The sequence below is a fragment of the Vicugna pacos genome, chromosome 6, assembly GCF_048564905.1.
Source record: "Vicugna pacos chromosome 6, VicPac4, whole genome shotgun sequence".
Lineage (NCBI taxonomy): Eukaryota > Metazoa > Chordata > Mammalia > Artiodactyla > Camelidae > Vicugna > Vicugna pacos.
In genome coordinates this window covers 10780555-10798011 of record NC_132992.1, presented here as the reverse complement: position 1 = coordinate 10798011, position 17457 = coordinate 10780555, and the positions used below count along the sequence as shown (strand labels likewise).

General features: G+C 48.2%; 1 protein-coding gene and 2 long non-coding RNA genes across 13 annotated transcripts in view; 2 read left to right on the top strand and 1 right to left on the bottom strand.

Annotated features, from left to right (window-relative positions):
• TCF12 (transcription factor 12) overlaps positions 1–3856 on the top strand; it is a 326023-nt gene extending 322167 nt beyond the window's left edge. For all 10 annotated transcript variants that reach the window (XM_072962351.1, XM_072962350.1, XM_072962348.1 and 7 more), the window contains one exon: positions 1493–3856. The gene's annotated coding sequence lies outside the window, so the exon portion shown is untranslated. The remainder of the gene's footprint in view (positions 1–1492) is intronic.
• Positions 3030–7741, bottom strand: LOC140696779 (uncharacterized). 2 transcript variants are annotated; one of them, XR_012073287.1, is made up of 5 exons: positions 7651–7741; positions 6974–7119; positions 4628–4757; positions 3607–3780; positions 3030–3344 (listed from the first exon to the last, which is right to left on the bottom strand). It is a non-coding gene; the product is annotated as an uncharacterized lncRNA (long non-coding RNA). The 2 variants fall into 2 exon arrangements; XR_012073286.1 differs by having other exon boundaries at positions 3030–3780.
• A 54-nt stretch (positions 7742–7795) lies between these two features.
• Positions 7796–15599, top strand: LOC140696780 (uncharacterized). The gene is made up of 2 exons (XR_012073288.1): positions 7796–7911; positions 15067–15599. It is a non-coding gene; the product is annotated as an uncharacterized lncRNA (long non-coding RNA).
• The last annotated feature ends 1858 nt before the right edge of the window (positions 15600–17457 follow it).

Below are 17457 nucleotides of genomic sequence, written 5' to 3'. Positions count from 1 at the left end.
TGTGTGGGAACAATGGATATAATGAAATAATATTTTTATTCAAAAATAAACTTTGAAGTTTTTGAAATAAAAATAAGCCAGTGTTTCTCAATGTGAAAGTGACTTTCTGAGTATGTAGAGGAGACTTCCTGTGCTCGGTCCCCTGTAACCACCAGGCTGTGAGACGAGCGCTTTCCATTCAGCTGGCACGTGACCTCAGAGCCTGGCTTTTCTCTCTCTCTGGTTTGTTGTGCCCGTTTTCCTTTATTCTCTTTCCAGTCTCTCTCTCGCTCTGCCTCACATCCTTCGGCTCCCTCTCCCTGCCTCACATCTCTCTTCAGCCTTTCTGTTCGCTTCCTGTTCTTTCACTGCTTCTGTATCTCATATTGCTTTCATCACGCTACCCTTATCTCTGTAATGAGGAAATTCCCTCACTTTAGGTTAAAATTAAACCGTGAGCATTCTCACCCATCTAAAAGACATCAAGAATCTTTTTTTTTAAGGGGTTGGGGGTTTCCAAGTTTATAAGAAATGTAGTAAACGCACTTGCTTCATAAGATTTCATAGGCTAGTTATTATTACCTCAAAATATGTCTTAAAGACTGCTTGTTTCAAAGGTGGTTATCTGGTTTCACCTGATAACCTTCAATTCTTTATAGAACTGATTAGCAGATTAATACCAGCAAGCAATTGGGCAGCAGGAAATGACTACTAGAATCAAAATGGATGATAAATGGCCACAGAATGACTACAAAAGCACAAGAATTTGCCACCACATAGCGTAAGGCCAAGTAGCTTTGAATGTCTCAGTTCTCCATCTCCAAGAGCAGAACTGTACCATGGTCCTTGTTTAATAAGGAAGTGAAAGGTGTGGTTCTTCCTAAAACTATTTCCATCCAAAATGGCTGAAATGGGGAATTTCAGGACTACTACTATGGATGTTATATTAAGAATATAAATATAAAATTTGTACTAATAAAGTTTTCTTAATAAATGCATTGAATAAACATTTATTGAAGACCTACCTGTAATGCACCAGGAACTGGGGCCATTGTCCAGATGAGTACAAAATGGTCCCTGCCCTCATAAACTTTCAGTTTAAAGAAGGTGGATGTAAACAAGTAACAGTACAGGGGACTGGATGTAGCAGTAAATATGCTTTAGCGTTGTCTCTCCACCAGATGAGTAGAACCTCAGAGCTCAGGGGTTGCCAACTTGAATGTTGCCAAAATGAAGGTTTGCATAATTGCCACAGCTGTTGTATAATCCTTTGTCTTGTGATTCTATAATTACAGGATTTTTTTAAATCTTCCCACATACATCAAGTAAAAACCATTTGAGTTACACCTCAAAAGAAAAAACCTCATTTATAAGTCATGTAGCAGACTGCTAATTCAGTGAAAACCTGGGGATAAGTGAGGAATACCAGCTTGTTCTGTTTTGTTTCTGGGGAGGTGTGTAACAGTGATGTCCTAATTGGTTCTGTTCTCTCCCCTGGCTCTCCCTGCCGCAGTTCCAGAGTTATCAGTAGGCTAGATAGAAGGTGACCTCTCCTCATAAGGACTTGGACAACTCAGATTATCTGAAGACACAAACCTGATAGGAGGGAGAAGAAAAAACAGAACATCTGAAGCAAGAAACGCAAATGTAATCCTGCGATCAAAGCAACTGGTCAACACTTCCATCCGAAGTGAAGATAGGAAGCTCATCAGATAGAACGTCAGCCCACGAGATGTTTGCAACGGATCATTTTGTTGTGAGCAGTGTGTCGCTTCTGCACAATCAGAGACTGTCTCGATCTCTCCACTCACCGTGGAAGTTGCCTTGTGCCTAAACTGAATTGACAAATGCATTGTAACTACAAATTTTATTTATTGTTATGGAACTGTAAGGTCTACATATAAAGGGAAAAAGTTAATGTGGAAAAGCTGATCTACACTCAGCTGATGCCAGCGTTCGTTAAAGCTGTTCACGTGCAGAGAACAAAGCAGTGACAACCATTGGCCCTTAGCATTCCCGGCATACCTATTAGTGTCTTAAAAAGGAAGGGAAAAGTCTTTTGTTGCCCTCTCCTATCCTTTTGCCATATGAATAGTGTTTTCCATGAAATAGGAAAATATTACTTGGTATAGCATTTCTCTCGCTCTCATTTTTTTCATTCATTTTTATTTTTCCTTTGTGGGTGTTGTATTTGGTCTCTGAATCAGAATAGTTCATGGTCACAGTCCAGAATCCTCCACGTAGCCCTCTGTGCTTTGCGTATTTATCTTACAGTGATAAGCAGAGACCATCTGTGACCATAGCCTAGCTAAGATTTTAAAAGGGGGAACTTTGTCCCCTAGATTTTCCCCCAAATAAACATTGCTTTATTTCTAATAATCAAGACTTTTCAAGCTTCTAGGTTTCATAGTAAAGCTTGTAATAGCAAGAAGTGTAAATTACAAGGAAAGAATTTACTTTTTAGAAATTGCTTTGTTTTCCAAGCAGTAAGTACTACATAATAGTACTTGTAAAGTGTTAGCTGTAAGTAAGCACAAAACGGATTTAAAATACAAAAGATTTTCAGGCCGTGATTATGTTGAACATAACCACCCGGTAGTCACCAAGGCAGGTAGTGTGATAAATGAACACACCACTCTGAGGCTAATTACCTAATGGAATACAAGAGCAGTGGTCACCTGTGTTTCCTTATTCTAGCCTTTCTTTCTCTGTCATTTGGATGGCTAGCCAGTGGGAGGAATTCAGTGGGTGAAGTCATCAACTGCAGACCATCTGCCCCGTCCCAAGAAGACGAGCCAGATTAGCATTAAACCAGTCCTTGTCAGTCCATCTTAATACTGTGCATTAAGGCACCCCTCTGTCTCTCATCCTTAAGAGTTGTTTTTTTAAGACATCATAATCACTTCGAACTTCCATGAAACCTGTCTTCCGCCACAACAACCCTGGGAGAGAAAACCATGCTAAACACGGTTGTCTTGGCTTAATAATTCCTTGTAGCCAATATTAACAATGGCAATCAGCACACAGAAGAAAGGACCCAAATCACTATGTAACTTAAAGATTTCTGTTAATTTGAAAGAACAAAAACAATGAAGACAGAACTTCAGATCCTCCAATCAGGATGATTCCTAGCAAATCAGTCTTTTGTGAACTTAGTGGACTTTTTGGTTACTTTAATTTGCCTCTATTCTCCAGTTACAGCAGACTCTATCTGTGGCCTTGTTCTTCATTTCAGTGTTAATCAGCTAAACAGAAGTCGTTGCTTATGATGTGTGAGTGAACATATGCCACTGCCTGGCCTTTTTTCTTCGGAGCTTGTTGTCTTTTTCGCTATATTAGACTTTGCAGTATGCCCAGAAGCTTTCCTTCATAAAATAGAAAGAAAAAAACATTTGGCTTATTTTTCACAGTAGCTAGTCTTTTATACAATAATCTTGTAAGAAAATTTCTTGAATTCTAAATATTACTCTTTCTAGATTTTTGAAATCGAAAAGTTTTCAGTAAAAAGTTTCTTACTTTATTTTATTATATTAGGTAGTAAAAATGTAGGGTTATTTACCATAACCTGTTCATTAATATCAGAAATTTACAATAGCATTTTAAGACCATAGTAGGATTCTAGCATACCGTGTAGTACCTATGGAGTATTGTAAGAGCTAATTGTCCGAGATGAATTGCTTCTCATCTTGTTCTCCAGTTTCCATTGTTGGTTTATTGCAGATTTGTATCCTGTGTCAAATTCAAGGTATTATTGATAAACCTTTTCAACCAGCAGCAAGAAGTTCAAAATTTTTTCTGTCACTGTAACAGAAAACACAATATGTATATAACATTTATGTAGCAATAAATGTGCCATCTTTTTTTTTAACATAGTAAATTAGTGAGTTTTTTACATTCCTCTCTCAAACAATAATGCATTTTGATTTTCCTTCCTCCATCTCATTCCTGCCAGAAATGCCCACACTGCTCTGCTTTCTTTTCCCCCAGCTTTGTTGAGATAGAATTGACATATAATATTGTGTATGTGTATGGTGTACAGTGCAATGACTTGATATATGTACTGCAGAGCAGTTACCACAGTAAGGTTAGTTAAAAAATCCATCACCCCATGTATTCACTTTTTTGCGCGTGTGGTGAAGATTTTTAGGGCCCACTCTGCTTCCCGTATGTGTGGGGTCGATGACATCATCTGGGGAGGCCGTCAGGGCAGAATCAGGCTTGTAGCACTCGGTTGATAATCTTGTCTATAACTTGTCTGGGTTGTGTATTTCTCTTCTTGCCCTCTCTGCTGATAGTGGCCTTTTATCCCTTTCCCAAGAGTTAACCAAACAGTGATTAGTAGTTAAAATCTACTTATTTGTCGATCTGGAGAAAAACGAAGATGGAAAGACTCAAATGAGGATTTTCAAATTAACATTCTTTGAAGTACTTTCACGTGTTTTATGTCCCTTCTCTCACAGAATCCTTTGTCATAATTACGAAATGGTACTGTTTACTGTTTTCAGATTAAAAGTTCTGCTTCTATCCCTGTTTTCACATAACACCCCCACTCACCCTCCACCACCAAAAATACGCGTAGTGATTATCCATGAGGACTTAGTGCCAGGCACGAGCCTAAGACAAACAGCGGGCAAACTCTTGGACAAACCTTCAGAGGGTCTGGGTATGAGATACCCAAGATCATCATCACAGCCTCTTGGATCCTAGCAAATTGCTTCTCTTGATGCATTATGAAATCCTCTGTTCACATTATGGAGGCCTGACAGATCATTTTACTCCTTGTGGGATTTGGTGAAAACAAACAATTCAGTTTGATTTCTCTTTATACAAAATGATAAACTAAATAAAAGTCTACATCTAAGAAGAAAATACAGAATGTTAGAGCTGAAGTAAAATCTCATCAACTGCATTATCTATAGATCTATAAAAACTGAGGCCCAGAGAGGTTGCACGTCTCCAAAAGCACATAGCTCGTAATCAAGCTCATAGATCAAGACACTTTAAACTTGTCCTGCAAAAACTCCTTAGCTTTACTTTCTCTTTTGTGTTTTGCAGATTTTTAGTCCAGTTCTATTCAGTAGCTTCAGTTTTTTTTTCTCTCTACATTTTTTCTTTCATTTTTCTCTCCTCTAATTCATTTTTTTCTCTTCCATAGAAACTCAGAATTTAAATATACATCACACTGTGTGCGTGCGTATGTGCATCCACATGTGTGTGTATGTGTGTTAAAGGTTAAAGAGTATTAGCTTTGGCATCAAACAGTCCTTGATTCAAGTCCAGGCTCAACACCCAGTTCCTTATCTGAAAAATGGAGACATGTATTAGAATTGTGTAAGTATTGAATGAAACAATGTATGGAAAGCTCTTACCACAGTTCCTGTCACATAAGTATTCAATAAATAATAAGTATTTTTAAATAAATAGTAGCTTTCCTTATAACCAGCTCCCAAGAGGATTCCTCTCCAGCCATCCTGGTGAGAGGTAAGTGGTTATAAAACAAACCCTAAGAAGATGTAAGCCCATCTTTGCTGGCGTCTACAGTCTTTGGGGGCAATCCAGTGAAACATTTTCAGTGCCCCTCTATGCCTACAATTTCAGAGGACTTTTTTTAAAAACCTTCACATCAAAAGAGCGAGCCAGTAGGCTTTTTTCCCAGTCACACTGTATTGGTTGGCAGCTCTGTCAGTTTGGATCCTCAGGAAGCAGGTAGCAAGATGGAGTTGGAAATGCAAGGGATCTACTGGAGGGTAGTACGTGTGGGAAACAAGAGAAAGGAGTCTGGAGTAATAAGGGCCCTCAGACTAGGATGCAGGAGGAGAAGGAAGTAGAATTATGTAGGAAGAACCTCAGGCTGCCTGTAGCTCTGGAGAAAGTATTGGGCAAGTCCACTGAGGTCCAAAGAGATTGCCTATGGATGACTCTTGTGTTGGACAGAAATGGTAAGGGACCAGTGTCCCTGTGTCAGGCAGTCACCTCGAGTTACCTGGGGGGACAGGCCTCAGTTTGCACACTACAAAGGTGCTACACCTGAAGACTGACAGCTAACTGCCCTCCCCTGACAGCTCATCCCTTGTAGGGAGACCTCAGAGGCGCACCCCCATGGTTCGCACCTCACTGCTGCTGCCTACAGACTGGCAGAGCACAACCAAGGGGTCTTCTGCTGTCACTGGGGCTGTGGCTGACCTCAACAGGCTGATCAGAATTTCAAAAACTGCAGTTCTTTCTCCTCTGGCATTCTGCGGTCAAGGAAACCTACACACATTATCAAAAAGGACGAATCCCACTGCTCCTCTGTCTTCATGGGCTGTGATGTGGGCTGGTACAACCGGTCCAAGTCCCTAAAGTTGCTGTGTTTAGTGTTCTGCTCTTCTTCACCAGACAGTGTGATGGGCCCTGCCTTCAGGGTCGGTGGACAGTCCACAGGGTTTGGACAGCCACGATGTCCTCATTGTTCTCAGGTGTGTCCCTGTGCTGCCCCTGGCCCAGGAGCTCTTACCTCTGCCCTATACTTAAGGCATGTTCACAAGAGTAGAAATATTTTTCTTTGTCTTCTTTTTCTTTCCCTCTTTACTCAATTATCCCAGAAGACAACCTTAAGGGGATTTTCTATTCCCTTTGGCTCTAGACCTCCAGTCTCCTTCCAGAACTGACGTGGGGCCCTGCTGCATGCTGCCAGCTTCTCCTTTCTCACTCCTGAGGGTGGGCACCCCACTAGACAGGGTGCCTGGCTGTAGTGTCTTAGGCTCTCCAGGCCATTTTATCCTTGGGTGCAACGCCCAAGGCCTCCAAGCCTGTCAAAGCTGGAGAAAACATCTGCAATCTGTAAAAATATCGTGCCAGAAGATTTTTTTTTAACTGCAAAAATGAAATTAATTTCAAAAACAATTACAAAAATCATTTCAAATTTTTATAGCAAAATCATTGTTTAGTATGGGATTTGAGCTCATTTTAATAAATTTGATATGATCCAAAGGCTTTAATTTAAAGACATTACAAAGGTCTAACATCCTGGTCTCCTTGAACTCCACAGCCTCTTTCTGATGGTTTTCTTCTCTGCTTTCTTGATAGTCTCCTTGGGAAGTAGCACTGGTGTCTTCCCCTCTGGAGGTGAGGACCATCGGTGTATCACTGAAGATCTGCCTAAGGCCACAAGGACCCGCAGGGAGAGCACAGATGTTTTAGAAACTCTCAACAGACCACCTTCCCCCTGCTTCAGGGTGAGGTCTTCCCTCCTCTGTCCCTTGAAACCCCGTGAGATTTTTTTTGCTTTGCTTTCTCCCATTTCTCTGGCCTTCGTCAGCCCCTTCCTACAAGCCCGAGTCTTTTCTCCTGGAGAGCTGATGCTTCTTGGGCCCAGCTGGTTGCCCAGCCCAGGGCAGGGCCTCTGGTCAGCCAGCAGGAGGGACCCCTTGTCCTGAAATACACCCAGCCATCAGTGGTGACAGATTTTCTCTGCCGTCTCGATACTCCCAGCGACCACCCTCGCAGCTCAGGGAAGATGGTTAATGTTCCAAAGCAGCACGGTGCTGAGGCTCCGGCCCCTGCCTCGTGGGGCCCTGGGCCCTGGGACGTCCTGTCTGCAGGGCCACCTCACACGCTGGCTCCAGCTGCGGGAGCGTCTCCTGACACCACACCCCTCATTCCAGGCCGCCTCCAGGCCGTCCGCCTCACCCTCATTAAGGCCTGTGCTGAAAGGAGCAGGGCTGTTTTTCAGACTCTTTCAGCAGTGAGTTACTGATCAACGCTGATAGCGCGAGGAGCTTGATCTCACCCTGGACTGGCAGAGATTAATTAGCTCGATTCCCAAGCATAATTCCTAATTAGGCGCAGGAAGAAAAGAAAGAAAACACAAAGGAACTATTCTTCCCCAAGAACCCCCGAGCTTCTGTCCAGGGGTGGCGGGGGAGGAATAGGAAACCGAGGAAGAAGCAGGTAAACATGTCCCAGCGCCGAGTGCCTCCTGCCTACGCCCAACCCCGGGCGCCCGCCCGCGAGCGCAGCCAGCGCTGAGGAGGGGGCGCCTTCCTGCAGCGGCCTCCTGGGAAAATGTGCGTTTTCCTTCGTCGCTTTGCCCCCAGCGTCACAGCGCACAGAAAGGCGCGGTTAAGCAGGGCGCTTTGACGTTCCTGCCCTAGGCTTGCTCAGCCTCCGGGGGCGAGGGTGCCAGCAGCGGAGAATTCAGCTCCGCTGGGGTGGGGGAGAAGGACTGCGTGGGACGGGGGCGACTGCCCTGAGACCCGAGTAGAGATAGTAACGGGAAAGTTTTCCCGCAGCTGGGAAGCCGGAGCCTTCTTGTTCTGTTACCGGCATTTTCCAGAACCTTCCAGCCAGGGCTGCTGGGGGGGGGGCAACAGGAGGAAGGAGGGACCTGTGACTTAGCAGCGGTGAGATTTGGCCAGTCAGAGCTTAGCCCCTCTGAGCTTCACTTTCTTCTTCTGTGAACAGGGGTAATTAGTCATCGCATGAGCTCACCTGGTGGTGCCGGTGGGCACGTGGCACACGGGAGGCACTTTCTAGCCCACCTGAGGAAAGCCAACCAAGGGAGCGGCCAATCAAAAAATGATGTCGCTGTTAAGAAGATAATTGTTTGTATTTTTAGAAGTGATTGTTTTTCTGAAAGTCCTTGTCTTTTGGAGATACATATCCTGCAGTGTTTCCACAAGGAATGATAAGATGTCTGGAATTAGCTTCAGTATTAGGCAGGCAGCGGTGGTGCGGTGGGATGAGAGGCTTTGGATGAAACAAGATCTGTGAGTTGTTAAAGCTGGGTGATAGGTACGTGGGGGTTGATTATGCTTTTAATTTTGTACGTGTTTGTCATTTTTCATCACAAAAAGTTGAAAGAGAGGAGAAAGGCAGGAAGAAAGGAAAGGAGGGAAGGAGGGGAAGAGGGAGGGAAAGAGGGAGGGAGAGGGGAGGAAAGAAGGAAAAAGATTCTGCTCCCGCGTCCCTTCTGAAACCTTCCCTGATCCCCAGGGAAGACAGAGGCTGTTTTCTGCTCGACCAGGGCAATGAGGCCCATGGAGACAGGAGGGACATCTAGGGAGCAGCGCTAAGCTGCAGAGACCCTCTGGGGACCATGGAGAGATCCAGCAGCACAGGGTGACAATGGAGCCTAGCACGGTGGTGCCCATGACATCAGGTGGTGAAGGGCCATGGGACCAAGAGAAAGGCATTAGAGGGGAGAACTCTCACAGCTGTGGAGGAGGAAGCTATGTGAACCAACTTCCCTACCTAAAGGAAGGGTGGCAGGGCTGTTGAGACTGGGAGGGAGAGGGGAGAGAGTGCTCCAGGATCAGGGTGAATTTTTTTGAAGTGAGGGAGAGCCTACTGTACCTCCAGGTACCAACTGGTGATATCTGGAGAGACACGGGCCACTCAAGGGCAGTTTGTGGTCTGGAAATTGGAAATGCCTTTCCCTGACCGGCGGGCAGGTGACCCTGGTCTAGCTGCCATGCCTGCCACCTCCAACAGCCAAGTTGCCCCACATGCCCGCTTCGGGGAAGATGGGCACCCTGAGCCCTCAAGTGACTGGGACTGGGGCTGTCCCATTTCCCTGAGGCTTCTCCAGGGCCCCGCAGGGCTGAGGATCCGGCCGCAATGACCCTCTCCCAGAGGACGGTCTGTGTCCTAGAGCAGCCTGCGTGGGGGAAAGTGGAGGGTGATGTGTCCAGATCTGCCCGTGGAGGCTGGTAATAGGGAAAGAAGAATCTGCCAACCAGTTTGGGGAAAGTGGATTTTGCAACAAGCTCCATGATGTTAAGAGCTTGGGGGTGGGGGAGGGAGTGCCTGGGAAGACCAAATGTTTAATATTTGGAAAAGAGGCTGTCTAAACAAAGCAATTAGGAGGCTCCTTTGTAGTGATATGAAAGAGATGAATTGGGTTTCTCCGACATCAAAGGACAGGAGATACAATGGGGAATGAGGCCCGTGGGCAGGGCTGAAGCAGAGACTCCAAAGACTCAGTGTGGGGGAGGAGAGCTCCCAGTAGTGTCTTTGAGGATCACTTTGAAGCCCCCTCCCCAGTAAAGCTTTCTCCCACTCATTTAACACACTTCCTAAAACCTAGCTCTCAGATGACTCCCCCAAAGCCGACTTTTCAAAAACAACATTTGCCACCAACCAGGAGAAACACAGGAGACTGCCCTCCACCATCGGCCATCCAGAAGACTGTCAAATCTTGAGGGTGAACAGAGGATGACAGGCCACCCAGCAGGTGGGTGGCCCCCTCAGTCAGCCTGCTGGGGCTCTGGAGGTCTACAGAACTGACTGAGAATCCTGCTTCTGCCCCCCAACTGGTTGACCCTAGGCAAGTCATTCGCCCTCTCTGCCTTGCCTGTAAAGTGGAAACAATGATCCGCAAATCACCAGGGTGTGGTGTGGGGCAGAGGAAATTTGGAGGAAAGAGAGAAGTTCCTTTGGATGGATTCTAATGGGCACAGAAGGAACTAAACCGGTCACCCAGGGGGCCTTTCCCCCAAGCCCCAGCAGAGAGCTGATTACAGCATCCACTGAACACCCTACCTCCTCCTGGGCCCAGGGTGTCCCAGGGGCTGGGTACCCAGTCTGCTGCCCATGCTGGCCTATTGGAACACAGGATGACTTCTGAGGTTCATTTAACCCCCGAATTCAATGATGCTAGATTTCAATCTCACATTTTGAAGTGTTTGTGGGTGAAATGATATATCTGGGACTTGTTTTAAGATATTTTAGGAAAAAAATTAAAAACTACAGCATAGGTGAAACAGGAATGTCAAAATATTGATAATTCTTGAAACTGGATGAAAACACATGAAGACTGATTACTCTGTTCTCCCCTACTTTTGTGTATGCTTGATATTTTTCACAAGAAAAAGTTAAATTTAAAATAGATGTCAAGGGAGGAGGGTACAGCTCAGTGCATGCCTAGCATACACGAGGTCCTAGGTTCAATCCCCAGTACTTCCATTAAAAATAAATTAGTAAATAAACCTCATCTCCCCCCATAAAATATGATAGATTTCAAGCACTTACCCCCACTTTTCCCTCAGACACCCTACCTTCCATGACCCAGCCTAACTGTGGAACTTTCAAAACAAATGCTGAAATCTCAGAGCTTATTCAAGAACCGGGGTGTGTCAGACCCACATCAGCTGCACAGCACGGCTGGCAAAGGCCGCTGCAAGCCTGTTCTGCCGGGCTTTGCTTTGTGCTTCTTACCCGTGCTCCTCTGGTCTCTCTCCATTTGCCCCGACTGCTCTCATCTCATGTTTCTCCCGCGCTGCTGAAATGGCTACATTTGTTTTAATTACAAATAAGATCCTTGAGGGTGCGAGTGGGGGCGGCCCTGTGCTGTCCTCGGAGGTGCCCCGCCGGCCCTCTCTGAAAGATGGGTCATCTCCTGCTTCTTCCTCCGCGTTTATTTTTAGACAGAGATGTGCTAGAAGGGACTCTCGAACTCACAGCCTTCAGAGGGAGGGTTAGATTAGCGCCACCCCCACCCCCGCTCGTGACCTCCATGCTTGTGTCCCTGGACCGCAGTAGAGTTATTCTCTTTGCCCTTCGGGGAGGAAGCACAGAGCCTGGGGAGGGAACTCAGGAAAGGGCTTTTCAGAGGTGGAGTTGGGGTGGGGTGATGAATTATTATTAACATGTGATTTATTTTTCTGGACTGGACCTCTCCTTCCCGGGAGGGCTCTTTCTAGACCTAAGCGGTCTCGGCTGGGGGCTGCCTTAGCATCAGGGTCTATCCCAGCTTCCCAGCCCTCTGGCCTTTTCCTCCCCCGCCAGTTCTCCTGCAGCCCAGGCCCTCCTGGTCACCCAAGCCCCAGGCTTGCACACCCATCCCAGCAGCCCTTTAACTTCCAGCGCTGGGGCGCCCCCTGCTGCTAGAAATTGTTGTGACCATTGGGGCAGAGGGTTTGGTTAGGAGGCTGGTTGGGTTCACATCACAAACAAACGACATTGGCAAACAATCCAGCAAAAAGAACTTCTCAGTCATCCACAGGCCAGCATTCTGCTGGAAAGCGTGGAGGAAACAGGCTAAGATATGGGCCGTGCCTGCCAGGCTACAACCAGGGGCATGGAGCTGGCCCCCTGCACTCTGCCTGCCTCCTGCCTGGAAGGCCCACCCCAGGCCACGTGACCCAGCTTTCAGCTAGACCCTAGGCTCTGGGCCAGCCTGGACCCCCTCTGAGACCCCTGGCAAGGAAGGCAAGTGAGGCAGCATCCAGGTGCCCTCCTTGCAGGCCCCACCCCCTCCCCTTCCAGGCTCTCCTTCCTGTTCTCACTGGCTCTGGGGGCCTGGCACCATCCCCTGGTGCCTTGCTTCTGACCCCATTCTGCTAAGAACCAAGTCTGGTTTTCCATTTTCCAGGGGCCAGAGCCCCTTCTCCCCCACCCTCCTGCCCAGGCTGTGTGGCCTCCGGGCCACAGGCCCCTCACCCCAGGACCAGGGCCCAGTCACCCACAAGGCCCTCAGGGCCCACCCTCCTTTAGGAAATGAATGTTTCTATTTCTTTTAAAGTCAAAAGGAAGAAATAAACTTTTAGGCTGAAGAAAATGTTTTAGTGCACAATATTAACATCTTCATCTTTCTACCAACACAGTCGTAAAATATAACTTTAAATATTATTTTGAGAGCAACAAAAGGGGCCCACTCAAGTCCTAATGTGGTCCCTGGTTGTGGCCATCTGCCTGGGCAGCCATCTGATGGCCAGCAGGGCTAAAATGCCAGCGAAGGCCAGATTCCTCGGACGTGGCAGGGACAGAATTCTCTCTAGAGAGCCTCGTGTGGATTCTCGGCTTTTTATTTTCTCTCTTACTAAAAATGTGTGATGTTTGCGTTGTCAGAGGACAAACAGAACCTTGGCTTGTGTTTTACGTCTGAGGAAACGGGTCTCCTGTACTTTTGGCTGTTCCTTCACGTTCCTGGTAGAGACCCCACCCCCTTTGGAAAGGAGGGACAGTATTCAGGATGCTGGGTGGAGGTGGCAGGCTTGTCCCTCCATTGGCCCTCCCCTCCAGCGATGGCTGTGGAATCCAGGCTGGTCCTCTTCCCACATCTGCCCCCAGGCTGTCTGATGACTGCCAGTTCCGCCCCCCGTCAGTGTCCTGTCTGCTTCCTACAGGCCACCCCCTCCTATATGTCCTCAGCCTGGGCCTTCTCAGGGGTTCTAGACACCTCTTCCGTATCTGCTTTGTTGTTTCCTCCATCGTGGGAATTTGCTAGGGCTGCCCCAGCAGAGCACCACAGGCCGCGTGACTAAATCAGAAATGTGTCCTCCCACAGCTCCGGAGACCCGACGCCTGGAATCCAGTGCCGGTGGGTGGTCTCTTCCGGGGCGCTGCTCCCGCCCCTGTGCCCACACACAGTCCCCCCTGGGTCTGTGTCCTCATCAACTCTTCTTACACGGCCACCGGGCATGTGATTAGGACCTGCCCTGATGACATCATTTTAGCTTAATTACCTCTTTAAAGGTCCAGTCTCCAGATGGTCACATTCTGAGGTCCTGGAGGTTAGGACTTCAACACATGAATGTACAGGAGACAGTTCTGCCTATAACACCCGCCACCACCTCTGTGTCCACGCACAGGAATAGTTATCAGGACTACGGAAGAGGAGCTTGGGAAGGGTGACAGTCTGAGGAGTCACAGGCAAGATGGGGATGGGACGAACGGCTGCCAACAGGCAATGCGCAGCTGAGGCCGGCCCAGCATCGAGGCCGAGAGGGGCCATTTTGCCTGGGGGAGAAGCGCGCGCTCCATGGCTGGGTCCACTTGGCCAGCCCTTGACAAGACTGCCTCTTGATGTTTATAAAGTTATGATTATTAATGGGAAGGATTTAGTGTCTCTTGATCTAAATTTATACATACTCTTTTTAGGCTGGGCTTATAATAAAGACCGACAGCAACCCCCTCCCCCAGGCCTTCCTAGTCCATGATGCCTCTACCCAGACATTACCTGTCTTTTTAACCAAAAAGCCTGAAACTTGTTCCAGAAATTCAAGAATTCAATGGCTGTGGAGCCAAATTCATGAACTGAGTTTATAAAGTTTATAAAGAACATCCAAGATGATTCTTTTCGATAGGGGAATCTTGCTCAAACCCAGCCTGCACCTAGCCTGTCCTTGGGTAGAACATTCCTGGAAAGATGCTAACTTTCAACCGGCCTCCCGCACGGCACCCCCCACCCCCAATTTCCTCCCCCCACCCTTTGGGCTGTTGCACACCCAAGGAGTCCAGTTCATTCAGAAAGCCAAAGGTGGGCAAAGTGGGGAAGAGTCATCTCTCTGAAAGAGAATAGATCCCTGTATTCCAAAGCCAAACACAAAGTAAAATGATATTTTCCAAGATAAAACGCTGCTCGGCATTCTGCAGGTTGGTGCCCCTCCTCATGCTAGAGTTCCAGGTCTCTGTTCCGAGCCCATCAATTCTCTTGCTAGTAAAATAAGAAAGAGTTGAAGGATCACTTTTTAATTTTACCATCTTGGCGGTGATCCCCCCTGGCCTCCCTTCACCAGCCCACATTTTTCCTGGCGGTGGGAGATGGGGAGGCGCGGGGGGAGACGGGACTGCAGCTGTGTCATCTCCTTCAAAGCAAACCTCTCTGCTGAGGTCTCCAGATGCCGGCCGGGCTTGGAGGAACACTAAATCCCACCCTGACTGCCACTCAGCCTGGAGTCACTTGTGCAGAATAACGATAGCCCTCGAACTCCCGTGGACATGGAGTTTGAACCCAGGGTGAGCCGAACTTGCCTGTGCTCTGTGGCCCACGGCGACCCTTGGGAAAATCTCAGGCTTCATTCCTGGGGGAGGTTGGGTGACAGGCCCCACGCTGTTCTTTCAGCTCCCGCTTCTCCCATCTCTGCTACCAGGACCTTCACCCAAACACGCTTCCTGCGTCCTTCCTTCCTCTCACAGTGATTGGTAGGAGTCCTAGAGGCTGCAGATGGAGCTGTGCCTGGAACCCAGGATTAGGCTTAGCTGGGGCCCCGAGCTCAGTTCTGCCCGAGACCCTGGCCATCTCTGGGGGCCTGCTGTCCTGTGCTGTCATCATGGCACCTGTTGGTAATTGACACCAGCCTGGGTTCTTTCTGTTCTCAACAGGAGTCGGGCAGGGATCACGTATGGACGGCCCCCCCCGAACGCTCTCTGGTACACCAGTATAAAAACCCTGGCGGTTTCAAGTCATGAAATCCTGAAGTAGGAGGGAACTTTGATGTTGTTAGTCCCACTCTGACCCAGCACCCTCTACCCAGGCCCACCTGGTCTCTGCTTCCTGCCAACAAGGGACACTGCTTGGGATGTGGCCCATCCTCCCCTCTGATCGCCAAAGAGCGAGTGACGGTAACAGCAGTGAACAGCTATGGAGCCTGAGGATGGGCCCGGCACCACGACAGGCTCCCAGCGCTGTGACGGCGGCTTCGCCAGTGCCTCGTGTAATAGAACCCGAGTCTCCCGGCACACGGTGTGACAGCAACACCAGGAAGAGGAGGCCCTGAAAAGGGCAGATCACACAGACCTTAACCTCTCTGTGCCTCATTTGCTCCATTTGTAAGATGGGCTAATTAAGAGTACCTATTGTCTTTGAGGATTAAATGAATGTATATCTTAAATACATTGTATATGGCTTCAACTCATGCCTGGTACATAGTCATTGTTTATATACATGTTAGTTAAGTTAGTCTATCGGTCTGGGTCCAGTCTGGAGAGAAAAACCCAGTGGTAATTTAGACAGGCAACGTTTAACATAAAGACTTGCCCACTGTACAGGGACTGGAGTAACAGCGAAGGATATAGGACTAGAGGATGAGAGAACAGTCACCAACCTGCAGGCTGAGATCACACACCAGCCCGAGAGCTACACCTTGTTGGAGAGGGCATGGGGGAGCTCGCTGGATGGCAGAGGAGCCGCTGTCGGACTGCAGCGGGGGAACTTGCTGGGAATGTGCTCAAGGACGCTGGAGAAAGCTGTTCAAGGAGACGTCTCACCCAAGGTGCGGGCGGGTTTGCTGACGCCCCGGGTGCCGTTGGCCACCCTGACCGCGCGCTGAGGCAGCTCTGCGCTGGATGAGCCGCCCGGGCCGCAGAAGCAGGGGCCGGACCCAGGGAAGCCCCCGACGCCGGCTGCAGGGGCCTGCAGTGTGCCGACCCCTGCCCACCGCAGGCTCTCTCTCCATGCCCTCTACTCACAGAGTGTCAGTGCCAGCCGCCAGAGGGAAAACACTTCAAAGGCCCGTGTTACATTCCACAGAGCAGGCAAAAGGGTGCATTTGAAGCTGAGAGGCAGTAAGTCAACAGCTGGCACAGGTGGCTAGCATTATTTTTACTACTGTGCAGCGTTTTGTTTACATAAGCTCTCTAAGAAGTTAGGGGGACAGAGAGACAGATGAAAACCTGGAAGAACCGTAAGCTTCACCACTCCAGGTTCCAGGTTTGAGGGGCACAGACCGTGGACTCTGCTAATCAGAGGGTCTAGGGAAACGAAGCACCAGAGAGTGGCTCAGGAGGGCCCTGCAGGGTCCTGAGAGATGGAGGGGAGCGTCAGAGGAGGGCAAGCCGCATCTCCTCCCAGCCATGCCCGGGGCTATGGATGTTTCTGGAAGTCTAGTTTATGCGAGTGGGAGCCTGCGGAAGATGCAAGGAGCGCAAGTTTGCTGGGGCAGACCTGGCGTCCTGACTCGCCTTTGGGCCAGCTCCCTGTTCTGCCAGAGGCAGCAAAAGAACTGGTCTTGAGATGGAAGCGTCACTGAGAGACCGTTACCCCAGCTAGAAAAGGGGCCCCGAGGACAGGAAGACTCGGTGAGTTTACTGCTTCATGTAGGGGGCGTGGCAAAAGGTTGTGCCCAAATTTCAGTGCATCCTGTGGCTACCCAAAGGACCACGAAAGTCACACTCCTCAAAACATTTAAGTTCCTTGGGAACTGTACCTGGAGCTTTCCTAGGATCTGGACCAGCTCTCACTGCTCCGAATTCTTGCTACAAAGTGTGGTCCACAAACCACGGCCTCAGAAGCACCTGGGAGTGTTGTTAGAAATGCAGCATCTTGGGCCCCGCCCAGAGAGTGACTCAGAAACTGTATCTTCCGATCCCCGGAGACTCGTATCCAGTAAGGTTCCAGAAGTATGGTTCACTTCTGGCTAGGTAAGTTACAAGGCCCAGGGCAAAACGAAAACGTGGCACCCCGTGTTAAAAAGTGAACAGTTTCAAGACAGCAGCAGCAGAGCTCTGTTTTTGTTTTTATTTTGGTAACGTCTAGATACGTAACATTTGCCATTTTAACCCTTTTTGCGTGTACAATTCAGTGCCATTAACTACATTCACATTCGTGTGACTATCACCATCATTCATGTTCAGAGCTTTTCCATCTTCCCAAATGGAAACTCTTTACCCCTTAAACAATAACTCCCTGTCCTCCCAGCCCCTGGCAACCACCGTTCTGTTTTCTGTCTCCACGAATCTGACTCCTCTGTGTGCCTCATGTAAGTGGAATCACAC